The following is a 17640-nucleotide window of genomic DNA, read 5'->3' as shown; positions in this document are numbered from 1 at the left end:
TTTATTATCAGGGCTACCAACTTACAGCAAGTCAAAAAAGCAAAATCTCTTGACCCCAGGAACTGAATTCTGGGAGTCCTGCAAGGATGAACTAAAAATTAAAGGAAGCTGGGGGTGGGGAGAGAAGTGTAAACCAGCAATGACAACCAGGTTGCTCACTCTTACTGAGTTATTCAGATGGAAGACAGGTCCTTCTAAGAGGCTTATTACTTTAAAAGAACCCCTCTCTCTCTGTTGTTGTTGTTGCTGCTTTTGTTTTTTAAGTATCTCTCCCACCCTTCCTCCCAAGGGAGCCCAGGCAGCCAAGAACAACAGAGTAAAAGCAATACAATTAAAAACTGAACAAAACATAACCTAAACCATTTAAAAACAATTAAGAACATCTACAAACATTAAAAACATCTACAAATTTTTTTAGATTACCAACAACCAAATCTATTGTGGGTTTGATATTAGAGCATGTGTTACATTTTCAATATTGCTGTTCACTTAAAGATCAAAAGGTTATAATAGTCATGGTCATTTCCTCTCCTGGGGTATCTTAAGAACTGTAGTTTTGTGTAGAGGAGAATTCTCACCATCTTCCTTGATGGAAGCCATGGCAGTTAAAGGAGAGTCACATAGCTGTCTACTTCTTCCCCAGGCTCACCTGAAGATGTTGGGGATTGAACTTTTTGCATGCAAAGCGAATGCATCCATTGCTAAATGTCCGCTAATAGACATTGTTGCTCCAAGCAGACTTCCCACCAGGCTTCACTTCCTGGCTTGTAACTCTAGGCCATGCAGAATCAGTTGCATATATCATGGATTACCAACATGGTGTCTTCTAGACCTCAGAATCATAGAACTGTAGAGTTGGAAGGGACTGTGAGGGTCATCAGCTATCTCTGGCACATGATTGTAGCTGATAGAATTCTATATGTGACGCATTGGGAACAAGAAAAATAGCAATGGTTTGAACAGGAATGTCTAAAATTAAATTTGTAAGATGGAAGGCAGAATTCAAAAATGTTTGATTTGTATGGTTTCCTTCTCTACTTATTGATTTTATCACTTAAAGTTGAATATTTGTAGTGTTAGAAGATCTGTATCTCAATATGCTGTGCTTAAACAGTTTGTAGTGAAAGTAATAGTGTTGCTTCTGCAAGGTTTATAACAATTTAAAACCTAAGAGGGCAAAGCACAAAGATGCTTGGGGAACAATTTTTAATAGACTTTGCCTGCCTTTGACAGATAAAGGTTGCTTCCCCTCAAATGGCCCAGTAAAATAATTTTGGCCAAGGGTACTCTCTGTTTGCTAGTCCCAGAGGGCAGTCCTTATATTAACAAATACAGACCTAAGTGGCTGTGGTCTCCTTCCCAATCCCTGAGCCAGGATGAAAAGCTAGTTTCATTTCACCTTCCTTCTCCTCCTCATTCCCCAGCCTGTCCTGAGAATGCACATTCAATTGGATTTGGAACAACAGGGAGCTAATTGCTTCCCTGTAAACAACTTCTCTGTAGAACATGCTAAAACGTACTTGCGGTGTGCACTAGTGTCAGAGCTTTTGGTAATGAAATACTCCTGCTTCTAATTGCCATGATGCATTTTCAATAGTCATTAGCAACATTACTGAGCCATCTAAATTGCAGTGCTCAAAATGAGCCAGTTATAAGTAGGCCTAACTGGGCAATCCAAACCAAATCTGTCCACATCTCCTCTTTCAAAGCCATCATTTAGAGAAGAACAAACCCTTCTGATGTATAAACAAAATTGTGATGTACAGATATAATATTTCTCTTCGCATTTGTACCTGTCCTTGCCTAAGGACCTCAGGCAACCTAATTTTATCCTCACAAAAACCTCTATGAAAAAGGTTTGGGTGATTGCAACCTGTCAAAAGAATGGCTGAAGGATTTAAACCAGGGATGGGGAATCTGAGGTCTACCAGATGCTGTTGGATTTCAGCTCCCATCATGGGAGCCAGCAGGGTCAGTGGTCAGCGACGAGGAGAGCTAGAGTCCAAAAACATCTAGGGGGAGGTCACAAATCCCCCATCCCTAGTTTACAGCCAAACCTCTTCAACTGAAGAGAAGACCCAAAATTCAATTCAACCTGTTCCACTTTCACCAGGTGTGGCTAACTTGTGGGCCTCCATACAATGAGCCCATGAAGGCAACATTTTAGTGCACATCAGCAGCTGATGCATGACAGAATTCCCCTTACCACTTGGAAGGATCATAAAGGCACTCAATATACCTGGATGGTATACCTGTGGGTATAGGGTGGGATACAAATTTAATAAATAATGATGATGATGAGTATCAGGCGCCTGAAAATTATACTTGGAATGGCCTGGGAGCAACCTCAGAGGCAGTGGCAAGTTGTTGTTGTTGTTGTTGTTGTTGTTGTTGTTGTTGTTGTTGTTGTACCCCGCCCATCTGCAGCCTAGGCCTTAAATCTCTTTAAAACTGAATGGTATTAGTAATGCACTCCTATACACATCTTTTCAGAACAGCTTATTGCTAGGTAAGTGTGCATACTATTGGAGCCTTAACTGTCCTTGGCCCAGGTTGCTCACACTTAACTGGATATTAGATTGTTTCTCTTTCGTTGCTTCAGCACATCGCGGGGCACCACCTCTAAAATGAAGCCCCCACAGAGCAACTCAGTCCTTTTTCCTGTTGTCCTGCATCATCCATCAATCACTCAGCCAGCCTGTCACTAGAGGAGTTCATTTTCATTGCAGAATAACAGATGTTATTTTCCCCCCTCTGGTTTTAAATCTTTTCGAGGCTGAAAGGGCTAATTGTCAAATGAAAAACTCTCAGCGCTGCCTGGTCATGACATTCTGTAATGAATCAGAACCAATCTATGTCTAAATCGGCTTCATTACCTTTCTGGAATCAGTGCAAAAGCAGGCCATGAACATATACAGGCTCACAATGTGGAGATACGGTTTTCTTCCATTTGTAAAAGCCTTTACATCATTATTTACTACTACTGATACTACAACAACTACTATCATTATCGCCACCAATACTCTGCTCTTCCTCCTGAAGGTTCTCTAAGCAACTTGGGGACATGCTACCAGAAGGCTCTTTCTCTCCTATACGTAGCTACCTGGACCGCAATATTTTCTTGGGGTGCCCTTCTCCAAGTTCCCCCAATTAATTGTGGCAGATGGTTGCCAGGAAGGGTGGTGGTGCCTGATCTATTCAATCCCAGGTAGGATTATCTGGTTTCCACACTATGGTCTTTAAGGCTCCAGGTGAAGACCTCCTTGTCATCAGGTGCCTCAGTTTTTGCACCAAGCACTCCCTTGCTGGTTTAAACTGTTTTACCAGCTGTGCATTTTATGCTGGTTTTATGTCTTGCTAGGCACACATGCATGCATGCACACTCTCTCACACACCCCATGACGTAGAATCAGCATGAAACACATGTGTATATACAGCTAGATAGAAAGATTTGTTTTATTCTGGTTTGAGCATTTTGTTGTGGCTTGTATCTTTTATGTCTCTGCCAACCACACGCAGAACTTGCTTGCAGGGGTGGTATGCAAAGAAAACAAACAAACAAATGGATAAATTTGATGAGACCAGGGAGGATGGAAGTCAGGATCAGGAATAAAGAACTTCAGAACTCTGTATTGAGCCACCTCCTCCTGGAATTCTATCACACGTCTGACCATTATGCCTCACTTCTTCCATTACATTGGAGGGGGTCCAACTCTGTGTCTCATTCACCTGAAAACTAAAGATCAGCTGAAGCAACTGTAAGAGCATGGCAGTCTATGTACATACCATTATGGAATGCCCTGCCTGATGACTTTCACTTGGCGCCCATCTCTCTGGAGATTAAAAGGTGACTCTCCTGTGTTTTTAAGTTTTTGAGTACCCTGGGCGGGTGCATATGAAACGGCTGCTTTTCTGAAGGCAACTGACTCCCTCCTTTTATATAAGTTGTTATTTAGGGTGGGCACCTAATTCATCACCAAAAAAGAGGAAATTTCCTAACATTTGCTAATTTATGTGTATTATACACACACACACACACACACACACACACACGTATGCTAGAGAGAAGTATACACAAATTTGGATATAACTACTATAATACAAATAGAAACACATCTTGTCATACTGACCATAGGCTGCTACAGTCCCTCTCCCCAATTGCTGAGCTATTTTTGTGGCACAAAACAGCACAAACGACCTTCAAGTAAGCCATTTTGGCAGTTTATACAGCCTTAGCGTCTCCTCTTGATGATGACAGACTGTGTGAAGATCCCTTGCCACCTGTCATCATTAATAGGTTTTTCTATAGCGTTGGTGGCAGATATTTCACACGAATCTATTTCTGCCCCCAAAACTGTGGAAATGCATGTATTTCTAGCAATATCTGAGAAGTACTTTCTGCACAACCACATTGCAGAGGGTTTTGTTTTGTTTTTTTTTTTTTTAAAAAAATATCTGCTTGTGTATTTAGACTGCCATACATACACACCATTACTAAGGGATAAAATGGTTGGCGGCGTCAAAAGCCACCAAGAGGTCCAGGAGAATTGGTAGGACTACAGTCCTCTGTCTTTCTTCTGACACAGGCCAGCCATCAGGCATGTGCAATCTTTTCTGTCTAATTTCTAATTGCTTTGTCACCCCAGATTCTGGGTAAACTAAGGAGTTCCATGCAGTGGAAAAGAGTAGTTGGGAGCTGTTGTGTCAATGCCTACAATAATCTGAGTATCCCACAGAGAAACAAGGGCTTTATCAGGAATACGTCTACTGCAAACTCCTAGACAACTCTGAGAATCAATCTTTACAGATAGGTCCACTACTCCTTTGGAAGGAAGTGGCCACTGTGAGTTTTAAATCTCACCAGGGAATGTTCTGACCACAAAAAATGAATCAAGAAAAAAATCCCCCATTCTCAAATCACCATCTTCCTGCTCAGACCCAAAGTGTGGACAAGTCTATGGCTGCCATTAAAGCTATGAAGTCTTGAGACACCTGTGGCAAGGCAGTCCTAGAATGAATGTTGAGGTTCTCCAGAACCATAAACCTAGATGTCTTTGGTAACATATCCAAGACTATCTCTGTCAGCTGAGGTAGGCGAACTTATTGGAAATTGGGGTGGTCAAGAAGCCACTGTCTGGGCCATGCATCTAACACCACGTATACTCACAGATAACCAGATCTTATCTTGACAGAGGCACTGGAAATGGAGACAGACCACTGCTAACCCCTCACCCTAGGCCCTCAATTTTGTTTTGTGCTGCATCAAGAAACAGGGGCAAATTTGGGAAAGCTCAGCTCCTCCAGATCATCTAACTCAGCTAACAGTGATATAAGCCAAGTCAGTCATTCAATGTGGGATCAAGTCCTGTATAAGATTTGTTTTTGTTTAATCTGGACTGATCCGGCATGTAACAACAGTAACACCAGGACTGAGGGCAAATTGGCAGAGCAACTTTGGTCTCCTGTACTGGGACAAGGACTGGGAAATAACAGGACACTTTGAGATATACACCTGCCCCCCACCCCATTTCCTTCAGCTAGCTTATTGTACCTCCACTGCCACTTCTTCCCAAAACTACTTGAATATGAACAAAACCCCTTCCCCCTTACCCATATATTATCACAGCTGACCACCAACGTGCCAAATGTCCAGTCAGGTTGAAAAGGGGAAAGGGGGGGCCAGTAAATACTGTAGATTCAGCTAGGTAAAGCTAACAGATTGATCACAGTAGCAGCAGAATTGCAAAGTTGCAGCGGATGGTAAAATGCAATATATGGAATAGGAAAATAAATCAGTGCAGTAATAAGAGTGGAAGGCAAAGAGAATCCAAGAGCTTCTTAAATATAATAATCTTCAGAGCATCTCCTCCCCCCTCCCCAAATAAATAAATCAAGGTATAAAGTGCTCAATACCAAAAGTAGACAGGGCACAAGCACTGAACCTGAGCGGACAGACATTTGGCAGGGGGCAGGAAAAAATGACCACCAGGACTCACAAGAGGACTGCTGCTTGCTGGTTAATGGGATAATTTTTTTGCAATAAATAAAAATACACGCTGGTTGCATAATAATGTGTCTTAAGTATTATGTAATGGTTCCTGATTTGTAGCAGTATCCATATTGCTTTCAGATATGTTCATATTTGCGTCTCTCTCTCACTGATGCATAGCTACTCAGTATGGCTCAACCTCAAGGCCTAGTAGGGTCTGGCACTATTTATTATAAACATTTATATGCCACGTTTCATTTATAGGAAAATACACCACTGGTTTCCAACATATTAAAATAATACAAAAGTAATTAAAATCAATGAATATAGTAGAAAAGCAGCAAAAGCAATTCCATTGGGCACTGGCACAATACAGCTCACTAAGGGAAGTGTATTGTACGGTAATTATTAATGCAAATATACCAGCACATTATTTTTTGCTAACAGTAATATTAATTCCAGTTCAATCAAAAGATTAAACATTTGACCATTTTAACAGCTCAGTTTCTGCAGGTAACTTTATTTAGCATTTCACTCCATCACCCTGCCTCTTTCCCTTGGAAATCCATGTTGCGGATGGCCAGCTTCTGAGTCACACTGATATAGCTTTCTCAGGGAACCTGTTTCCTGCTACTATAGTCATAAGAATCCTACTTGGTTCCTCATTTGTATGAACTTGATTGTTTAGTGTCTACTTTGGAACTCTCTGCCTCAAGCCATGGCCCCTTCGCTGTGCTCTTTTCGGCGCCTGCTAAAAACATTCTTTTTTAAACAAGTCTACAATTGCACTAATTTCTCACGCTAGCAAGGTTATGCTTAAAATTCTACAAGGAAGGCTCAAGCAGTATGTGGACCGAGAACTCCCAGAAGTGCAAGCTGGATTTAGAAGAGGCAGAGGAACCAGAGACCAAATTGCAAACATGCGCTGGATTATGGAGAAAGCTAGAGAGTTCCAGAAAGACATTTACTTCTGCTTCATTGACTATGCAAAAGCCTTTGACTGTGTCGACCATGGCAAACTATGGCAAGTTCTTAAAGAAATGGGAGTGCCTGATCACCTCATCTGTCTCCTGAGAAATCTCTATGTGGGACAAGAAGCTACAGTTAGAACTGGATATGGAACAACTGACTGGTTCAAAATTGGGAAAGGAGTACGACAAGGCTGCATTTTGTCTCCCTGCTTATTTAACTTATATGCAGAATTCATCATGCGAAAGGCTGGGCTGGATGAATCCCTAGCCGGAATTAAGATTGCCGGAAGAAATATCAACAACCTTAGATATGCAGATGACACAACCTTGATGGCAGAAAGTGAGGAGGAATTAAAGAACCTTTTATTGAGGGTGAAAGAGGAGAGTGCAAAATATGGTCTGAAGCTCAACATCAAAAAAACGAAGATCATGGCTACTGGTCCCATCACCTCCTGGCAAATAGAAGGGGAAGAAATGGAGGCAGTGAGAGATTTTACTTTCTTGGGCTCCATGATCACTGCAGATGGTGACAGCAGCCACGAAATTAAAAGACGCCTGCTTCTTGGGAGAAGGGCAATGACAGGCCTAGACAGCATCTTGAGAAGTAGAGACATCACCTTGCCAACAAAGGTCCGTATAGTTAAAGCTATGGTTTTCCCAGTAGTGATGTATGGAAGTGAGAGCTGGACCATAAAGAAGGCTGATCGCCGAAGAATTGATGCTTTTGAATTATGGTGCTGGAGGAGACTCTTGAGAGTCCCATGGACTGCAAGAAGATCAAACCTCTCCATTCTGAAGGAAATCAGCCCTGAGTGCTCACTGGAAGGACAGATTGTGAAGCTGAGGCTCCAGTACTTTGGCCACCTCATGAGAAGAGAAGACTCCCTGGAGAAGACCCTGATGTTGGGAAAGATGGAGGGCACAAGGAGAAGGGGGCGACAGAGGACGAGATGGTTGGATAGTGTTTTTGAGGTTACCAGCATGAGTCTGACCAAGCTGCGGGGGGCAGTGGAGGACAGGAGTGCCTGGCGTTCTCTGGTCCATGGGGTCACGAAGAGTCGGACACGACTAAACGACTAAACAACAAACCCAGTTTTTATCCTTTGCATGTTTTAACGTATGGTTGTGAATTTTTCTCGATTTTACTGTTTAATTTTTATGAACTGCTTTGAGGCTCCCCCCCTCCCCTTTTTACAATCAATTGGGGGATACATTTTATGGAATAAATAATAAATAAGCAGGTTTACTAGACAGCTGGTAGGGGCAGATGGCCGGCAGCATGCAGACATCTCTGTTGAAACATCTGCACTTTCTACCCATATACTGCTGGGCGAGGTTCAAAACCCTGAGCAGCTTGAGTCCAGGAAACACCTGAGCTTTTATAGCCCAGCTTCATCACTGACATCACTTGCAAGAGTGTGGTTAATTATCCCCTGGGCTTCAGAAGCCTGACCAGCTTCAACTAGAAGTCCGTTATCTAGTGTCTCTGGTAAAAAATGTAGTATACAGATTGACAATGGGAAACACTGGCCTGTGAGTGCTCCAGTTGGAGAACAGCCTTTACCAAAGGTGTCAGGGGCTTTGAAGACACTCGAACTCAGGATGCACGGGAGAAACGTGCTAAGAGGAAGGCACGCTTGGCAAATCCACACCGTGATCAACTCCCACCCAGAAACCAATGTCCCCACTGTGGAAGGACATGTGGATCCAGAATTGGCCTCCACAGTCACTTACGGACTCACTGTTAAAACCGTGTTTATGGAAGACAATCTTTTGTTTCAACAGCTTAAATCTTCTTAAGATTGCCAGTCATTTTAATATACATTTTTGGTATATTTTTTTAATGGTATCTTATGTTCTGTTGTATTTCTTTATCTAGTCTTGCGCACTGCCTTGATATTTTTAACATGAGATGGCGTATAGAATTTTTTTAAAATTATGAATAAATACATTGGGTGGGGGGGGGGAATTGGAGTTTGGCAGGGAAAAGTTTTGCCTCCACTTATTAGGCTACAAAAAGCATTTGTGACAGCCACCCAAGTATTGAAAGGGAATAGTCTTCCTTCCATTATATCCGGTCGTTCTGGCGCCAGACAGAACTGACTTTAAATGTAAGACATTATCATAAATTACTTTTTTCACCTCACTTCTTTCCACCTGTCGCCTCAGAGATATTTCACAGGTTATGTTTTTATAGGACACATATTTAAAATGTTTTAAATGTACACCTAAAACCATACCACAGGCACCAGGAAAAAGAATAGCTCAGTTGTTTAGAGCGTGATGCTGACAACGCCAAGGTTGCAGGTTTGATCAGATGGCTCCAGGAAGCCCAGAAACACTCTAAATCTTGTGACCCCTCTGTGATTTGTATTCAGAAGCGTGTTGCCTCGGATCCTGACAGTAGCATATTGCCATTATTTTATTTTATTTTAACTTTTTTATTCAAAGTTAAAACAAAACATATTATCCAGAAACATATCATCCTTATTCCCCCCCCATTTTTCCTCCCTTCCCCCACCCTCCCCCACAACCCCCCCATTTTTCCTCCCTTCCCCCACTCTCCCCCACAAAACCCACCCCCCCATTTTTCCTCCCTTCCCCCACTCTCCCCCACAAAACCCACCCCCACCCCCCAGCTTCCCTCAGTTCCAGTCTCTGATTTCTCTAAGAATGCTGTTTTCTGCATGTTGCACAGTTGTATAGATCCTCAAACTTTTTAGCTGATTATCATCAATAGAAAAGTTTGTGAATATTTATTCAAAGCCAGCCAAGGAGTCCAGTTCGCTTTGTTGCGTCTTCAAATACTTTGTAAAGGGTTCCCATTCATCTTTAAAGTCACAGTTATCCTTGTCCCGTAGCTTGTATGTCAGCATATTGCCATTATGACATGACTGCCTTCATGGCAGGCAAGCAGGCGGAACATATGCATTATAGGTTGTAGCCCTCAATAGCCTTACTCTCCATGAATTTGTCTAATCCTCTTTTAAAGAGGATCCCACTGTTGACCATCACCACACTTTGTGCTAGCAAACTCAAAGTTAACTACCGTATTTTTCGCTCTATATAACGCACCAGACCACAAGACTGTCGCGAATTCCTCGCAGCGCTTTTTAGCGAAACGCTCAGAGTCCCAGGTTTCTTTTCAGTTCAGTCTTTTTAATGTGAGCTATATACAAGTATTTACAAAAACAGTCCATACAGAGTACCTGCTCCTTAAGGCAAATGAATACTCTCCACCACAGCACCACCACACCACAGCACAATTACACCAACCACAATTACTGTTGAACAGGCCTTCCTTTTAAAACAGGTGATAGCCAATCACATTAATCACACTCCTGCTGAGTCACTCTGACCCAGCACTTTACAGAGTATTGCATCAGCCTGTTGAAGCCTGCAGACTTACTCAGTATCCTGCAAATCCCAACAAAGACGCACCTAGTTTTTGGAGGAGGAAAACAAGAAAAAAAATATTCTGAATCTCAGAAGGCAGAACAGCAAGAGGGATCGCTGCGCAGTGAAAGCAGCAATCCCTCTTGCTGTCCTGGCTTCTGGGATAGCTGCACAGGCTGCATTCGCTCCATAAGACGCACACACATCTCACCTTACTTTTTAGGAGGGAAAAAGTAAGTCTTATAGAGCTAAAAATACGGTATGTACGTTGCCTGTCCCAAATCTTCCAACATTCAGTTTCCTTGGATGGCATAATAATAATAATAATAATAATAATAATAATAATAATAATTTATACCCCGCCCATCTGGCTGGGTTTCCCCAGCCACTCTGGGTTCTAGTATTTTGAGAAAGGGAGAAAAGCTTCTTGCTTCCTTCATTTCATGTACAATTTTACACACATCTATCATGTCCACGCTTACACACCAATTCCCACCCCCCACTAAAAAGCCCTAGGCATTCTAACCTTTTCCCATTGGGTAGTTCCTTCAGTTCTGAGATCATTTTGCTTTCCCTTTTCTGCCTCTTTTCCCATTCTTTAATATCCTTTTTGAGATACAGCAGCCAGAACTGCTCACTGTATAACAAGCTGGCCTAAGCTGAACCTACTCTAAGAAATATGTGCTTTGGAATCAGGTTTTTTTTAAAAGGAGTTACCTATCTTTAAAATTTTGCCTCTTTTCATACTTCATGGGGTCAGGTCGCAGATGCATGCTCATCACCCAGAAATCAACTGAAGATTAATCAACACAGACAAAACTTTCCCATCACCCAGGGTTCAGACTAATGGAACACCTTTCAACAAAGATGGGTCACATATTCTGCTTGGGTCAAACTTGCTGTGCTCTCGCCTACAGATGTGGAAGGAAGGAAGCAGTGGGATATTGGCAAGCACAAACAGAGCTCTGCAGTCATCTAACAGCATGTGGATGTGCTCCCCGTATGCACAGTTGGGGGACCTTAATGGTCCAGAGATCCCTTTCACATCAAAGAGCCTATGCGCATACAGTTCTAGACATGTAGCGCTTTGCTCACATCTAACATTGGCCAAGCACAAGTGAAGCCAGCAGGTGAGATCCCCCTTCACTTTCGGAGAAAATGTTTTGGAGTGAACAGAGCTGAAGCATTGGCTAATCAAGTGATGAAGGGAGCTGCATGCTACCCACACGAGTTCATCAAGAAGATTGTCCTCTGTTGGACTGTGTCCTCTATCTGGAGGGCTGAGTCTGGTTTAAAGATGAATAAGCCATCAGAAGGGAGCTTTCAGGGGCCTTGAAGTTGTCTGACCAGATCATTGTGTGACCAGTTGTCTGCCAGACAGTGATAGCTCAGCTGGTTAGAGCATGGTGTTGATACAGTGGTACCTCGGGTTAAGTACTTAATTCGTTCCGGAGGTCCGTTCTTAACCTGAAACTGTTCTTAACCTGAAGCACTTTAGCTAATGGGGCCTCCTGCTGCCGCTGTGCCACTGCTGCACGATTTCTGTTCTCATCCTGAAGCAAAGTTCTTAACCTGAACTACTATTTCTGGGTTAGCGAAGTCTGTAACCAGAAGCGTATGTAACCTGAAGCGTATGTAACCCGAGGTACCACTGTAATGCCAAGGTTGCAGGTTCGATCCCCGTAAGGAACAACTGCATATTCCTGCATTGCAGAGGATTGGACCAGGTGAGCCTCAGGATCCCTTCCAACTCTATAGTTCTGTGATTCATAGTCAGCACCTGGACAGCAGATTGAGGAGCAGAAATCTCAACCGACCTCAGCCTTCTCCACCATCGTCAGATAAATTGTATTTCTATTTAAAGTGATTATTTATAAACATGTGTCTATACATATAAAGCCCTAGATGGATTAAACCCCAAATATCCAAGAGACTGCCTTCTTCCCTACAGAACCTTTTGGCTATTATTGGGGGGACGGGCTGGTAATTCTGCTGCCCTAAGAGGTTCAGTAGTGGTGGCGGCCTGGGAGTGGGCCTTCTTACTGGCAGCCCCTAAGCCACGAAACTCCTTCCCCCACAGAGATGTGTCTGGCACCATCACTGCGCAGCTTCCAACTGATGCTGAAGACACACCTCTTTGTCCTGGCTTTTGATACCGGAGCTTTGCATTTTTAGGACTCATCCGATTACTGGGACTGTTATGTGTTTCAACTTCTTTTAATACTGAGTTTTAAATGGTTGTAACTTGTCCTAGTCCCTGCCGGTGAAGGGTGCAGTAATAAGTATCACCACCATCACTTTTCAAATGCAAATGTGCATAATCTTTTGTCTCCTTTTGTGGTGAAGTCTTTGCTTTTTTGCTTTTTTCTGGCAATGCATAAGTGGCCACTCCGACACCATCCCTTGTAACGGGGTTTAGTTTGCACTTTTTAATGTTTGTAGAGGCAATCTGGAGTGCAGGTATTAAGCATACCCAAGCCAACCCATAGGAGGACTTTAATCCAATCTGCCAACTGGTGCCTGTGTTCCCGAGCACAGAGCTGACATGCCAAGCAATTACAAAAGCTTTCTTTTTTGCTGCTCGGCCACCTGTCCCTCACAGCACCAAGCTAGCTCCACTGGAGTCAAACTATTGGCAGTGACAGAGTGACTAAAAGGTGAAGCGCTTTCTTTCTTTTTTATTACTCCGTTTCTTTTTCTTCAGCTGCAAAGAAAGCAACAACACCTTAAGGGTCCTTAACAGAGTTTGCTGTGCCTGCTTGCTTCACAGCAGGTTAATTACGAAGGCTGCTTCGCTTCATGTACAGCACATTGGCTGAATGCTCTGGCCCACTTCAGACAACTGACGGCATCCACTTGGGTCATGGGTGGGAGTGTTCAGGGGCCACACTGTATGGGTGATCTAGATCAGGGGTGCCCAAACGTTTTTCAAAGAGGGCCAGATTTGATGAAGTGAATATGCGTGAGGGCCGCCCGAAGTTGTTGATTTTTATTTTTTTGTAGGATTTTACTCCAAAGTTGTCGAGCTTTTTTTTTTTTTTTTACAATTTTACCCCAAAATGTGCAAATCACACTGGTCCACATGCCTAGGAGGCATTGTCTGATAAAACAAATAGGTTATGTATAATGAAATGAAGAAAATGTTTAAATGGGCTATTCCTAAAAGAGAGCCAGTGTGGTGTAGTGGTTAAGAGCGGTAGTCTCGTAATCTGGGGAACCGGGTTCGTGTCTCCGCTCCTCCACATGCAGCTGCTGGGTGACCTTGGGCCAGTCACACTTCTTTGAAGTCTCTCTGCCCCACTCACCTCACAGAGTGTTTGTTGTGGGGGAGGAAGGGAAAGGAGAATGTTAGCCGCTTTGAGACTCCTGAAGGGGAGTGAAAGGCGGGATATCAAATCCAAACTCTTCTTCTCTTCTTCTTCTTCTTCTTCTTCTTCTTCTTCTTCTTCTTGGAATACAGTGGTACCTCGGATTACAAACACTTTGGGTTACAAACTCTGCTAACCTGGAAGTAGCACCTCGGGTTGAGAACTTTGCCCCAGGATGAGAATGGAAATTGCGCACTGGCGGCACAGGGGCAGGCCCCATGAGTGAAAGCACACCTCAGGTTAAGAACCGTTTTGGGTTAAGAACGGACCTCCAGAATGAATTAAGTTCGTAACCCGAGGTACCACTATATGTATGAACTCCATCCAGGGCTGGTAGATTTTCATATTGTTAATTTACTTACTTCATATATTTAAAGGTAAAGGTAAAGGTACCCCTGCCCGTACGGGCCAGTCTTGACAGACTCTGGGGTTGTGCGCCCATTCATATATTTATATACTGCTTAATACTCAAGTCAGTCTCTGTGTGGTTTGCAAAATAACAAATACAATATGTATATATAGCAAACAATGAAACAGAGAAACTACAATGCCATAGCAATGCAATGTTAAGCAAAACTACAATAAAACAATAAGACACCCCATCCCCCAATAAAGCAGCACGTTTTGAATATTTAGGGTCAGCTGTTGCTAAGCAAACAAAGCAAAGTACGGGGGCAATGCATGTTTGCCTTTGAGGAAGGCAGAAAAGAGAAATTGTTTTACTTTGAGATGGGCAAAGAATGTCTAGACATAAGTCAAACAAAATAGCTAATGCAAAGATGTGGCCTGCTTTTGAAGGCTGAGCTCTTTCACAACAGATCTAAACAAGCAGTTATTTGTTAGCCTAATATCATCGTAAAGGACAAGCACTCAGACAAGCTGGATATAATAATAATAATAATAATAATAATAATAATAGTAATAATAGTAATAATAATTTTTATTTATATCCTGCCCTCCCCAGCTGAAGCCGGGCTCAGGGCGGCTAACAACAATAAGAGATGAATAATTAGAGATGAATATATACATTTCCCATTGGCTGTAGATTGCAGCTTTTGATCACACACATTATCCAATCTAAACAGAAAAATTCACCCATGGATTTTGAGGAATGGCCAGAAGGTAGATCAGGAACTACTGCTAGATCTCTAAGTGACTTGCAGTAGAAAGGGTTTCCCCCATTCCCTGACTGTGCCAATATACTGAGAACTGAACAGAATATTGCTCCAAAACTACCTGTTTTAAAACATAGAACAATAAATAAGGTGATGTTGATGTATCGTTCCTCACCTTTCAAAGGCAAGCAGCACCTTCTACACAGTGATTAAAGGCATAGATGCTTTACATCTGGTCACTTGAGCAAGGAACTGTAATTTAATCACAGGGTGTGGCATAGCTTAGCCGTAGTTCCTAAATCAATCCTTCCCCAGCCAATAATTGGCCTGGTTCTAATTACAGCAACGATTAATTTCCTCCATGTTTTTCAGCAATACGCAGTCACATCGCATTAACCAGAAAACAGATAACTTCTATTGTAGCAGCCCTAAAAGTCTCAGTGCATTATGTATGTTCCCACAGAAATCTTGAATTTCTTAAGTTATTCAATTGTACTTTAGCTAGCTAACCCCACCATAATGGACTGCTAAATTAGAAACAAAGAACAAATAGCTTTATGGAAGATCTGGGCAATTCTTTATCTCTGTCACACCATTACAGCTTTAGCCATTCATAATAAAAGCAATTAAGTATTCTCTGTTTAATATCTCACTGTTGTCACTCAGCAAAGCTACTTTCCCCTTCATTTAGTTTCTGGTGTTCCTTTTATTACCAATTACACAAACTGCAGTGGTTAATTTAGATTACCATAAGGCCTTGCACAGCACTATACAGTGCTTACAAGTTATTAAGATCTATCCACTCAACAAGCCCGTGGATCTTTGTACACAGCGTTAGAACGTCTCTGTTTGCCCAGACAGATTAAAATTCAATCTGCAATCTATAAATTATCCAGTTAGAAGTCTAGGCACAAAACCTGGCTCAAAACAAAACAAACCCTTCTTACTGTACACAAACATTGGAGAGTCCTTTGGCAAGAGGTGCTGCAGTCATGCAACTTATCACAATTAGGTGGGTTGAGCGTGCCCACCAAGACACAGAAGTCTTAGTTCAGGAAACACTGTAACACTGTCTCTGGAGAATCCATCTTTGTAATAGAGAGTGCCAAAAATCCGGGAATGGCTTTGAATAGTGCAGGAATTGACTGCGCTCTTACTCTAAAACGAGCTGCCAAGTCTCCACAAAAGACAATGCTGTTGGATTAAATTCTAAACACTTCACATTCCCATCACCTACTTGCCTGAATCGACAGCCAAAACAGGGGACGGGTAGAACATTACTTTCAAACTTTCTTCTAGTGCACAATGATGGGTGCATGTGTCATCCTCATTACTGACTTTCAAGAGGAATTTAGAAACATTCCTTTTTGCCCAGACATTTGCTGGCTGAAATGCAGTGTTCCTGGAAACCTTAAAATCCTTGCCTGAGAGAATGTGATTGTTTTAAGCAGTTTTTGGAATGCTTTTAATGATATTGTTATTGAAGTGGTTTGCAGCTTGGGGCTCCTGAGGGAGGGAGGGAGGAATATATATATATATATATATATATATATATATATATATATAGAATAGTTTTTATTAAATTTTCCACAGCTTTTTATCATAACACACAAAACATAACAATAGAAAAACATACAACATGTATAATTTTACACTCTTAATTTCATATTCCTTACTCTCCCGACTTCCTCATACCTCCCCTTTCTGCATTCTCGTGTCAAATTAATTAATTAACAAATCCCTCCCTTACTTTCAACTTAATTATAATAACACTCATTTTCTTTAACTTAACCATTATTGCTGTTAACCCCTATTTTTCTCATTCAGCATCAATCTAGCATTCACTAATTTTTGAGTATTTCTTTAAATAATCATTAAATTTTGTCCAATCTTCTTCCGCCGTTGCTCTTCCCTGGTCTCGGATTCTGCTCGTCATCTCTGCCAATCCCATATAGTCAATCACTTTCGTCTGCCACTCTTCCACGGTGGGTAGGTCTTGTGTTTTCCAGTACTTTGCGATGAGTATTCTTGCTGCTGTTGTAGCATACATAAAAAAGGTTCTATCCTTCTTTAACACCAATTGGCCGACCATGCCCAGGAGAAAGGCCTCTGGTTTCTTAGGGAAAGTGTACTTAAGTACCGTATTTTTCGCTCTATAACACGCACCTGACCATAACACGCACATCGTTTTTAGAGGAGGAAAACAAAGGAAAAAACATTCTGAATGAAACAGTGGATGTATCATTTTTGTGCTTCATGCTGTGGCCACAGACATGTGATCTGATGGTGAATTTGGGGTGACCCAATGCAGAAATCCTGAGAATCCCTGTGCATCCATGGTTTGTAACCACGTTTTTGCACCATTGCAGCCCCAGGCAACAGTGGGTGCGTGATTTTTGGGGGGCAGGCTGTAGCCATGGACATGCTATGTGATCTGATGGTGAATTTGGGGTGACCTAATGCAAAGATCCTGAGGATCCATGTAGATCCATGCTTTTTAACCACGTTTTTGCACCATTGCAGCCCCAGGCAACAGTGGGTGCGTGATTTTTGGGGGGCAGGCTGTAGCCATGGACATGCTATGTGATCTGATGGTGAATTTGGGCTGACCCAATGCAAAGATCCTGAGGATCCATGTGGATCCATGCTTTTTAACCACATTTTTGCACCATTGCAGCCCCAGGCAACAGTGGGTGCGTGATTTTTGGGGGGCAGGCTGTAGCCATGGACATGCTATGTGATCTTATGGTGAATTTGGGGTGACCCAATGCAAAGATCCTGAGGATCCATGTGGATCCATG

At 42.3% G+C, this 17640-nt stretch overlaps 1 protein-coding gene across 7 annotated transcripts in view; it reads right to left on the bottom strand.

Moving 5' to 3' along the window:
- The window catches only part of DPP6 (dipeptidyl peptidase like 6), a 506101-nt gene that overhangs the window by 102791 nt on the left and 385670 nt on the right, over window positions 1-17640 (bottom strand). The window lies entirely within an intron of this gene.

This window comes from Podarcis cretensis (assembly GCF_951804945.1).
Source record: "Podarcis cretensis genome assembly, chromosome: 12".
Lineage (NCBI taxonomy): Eukaryota > Metazoa > Chordata > Lepidosauria > Squamata > Lacertidae > Podarcis > Podarcis cretensis.
The sequence above is the reverse complement of the archived record's forward strand: the minus strand, read 5'-3'. Positions and strand labels throughout refer to the sequence as shown.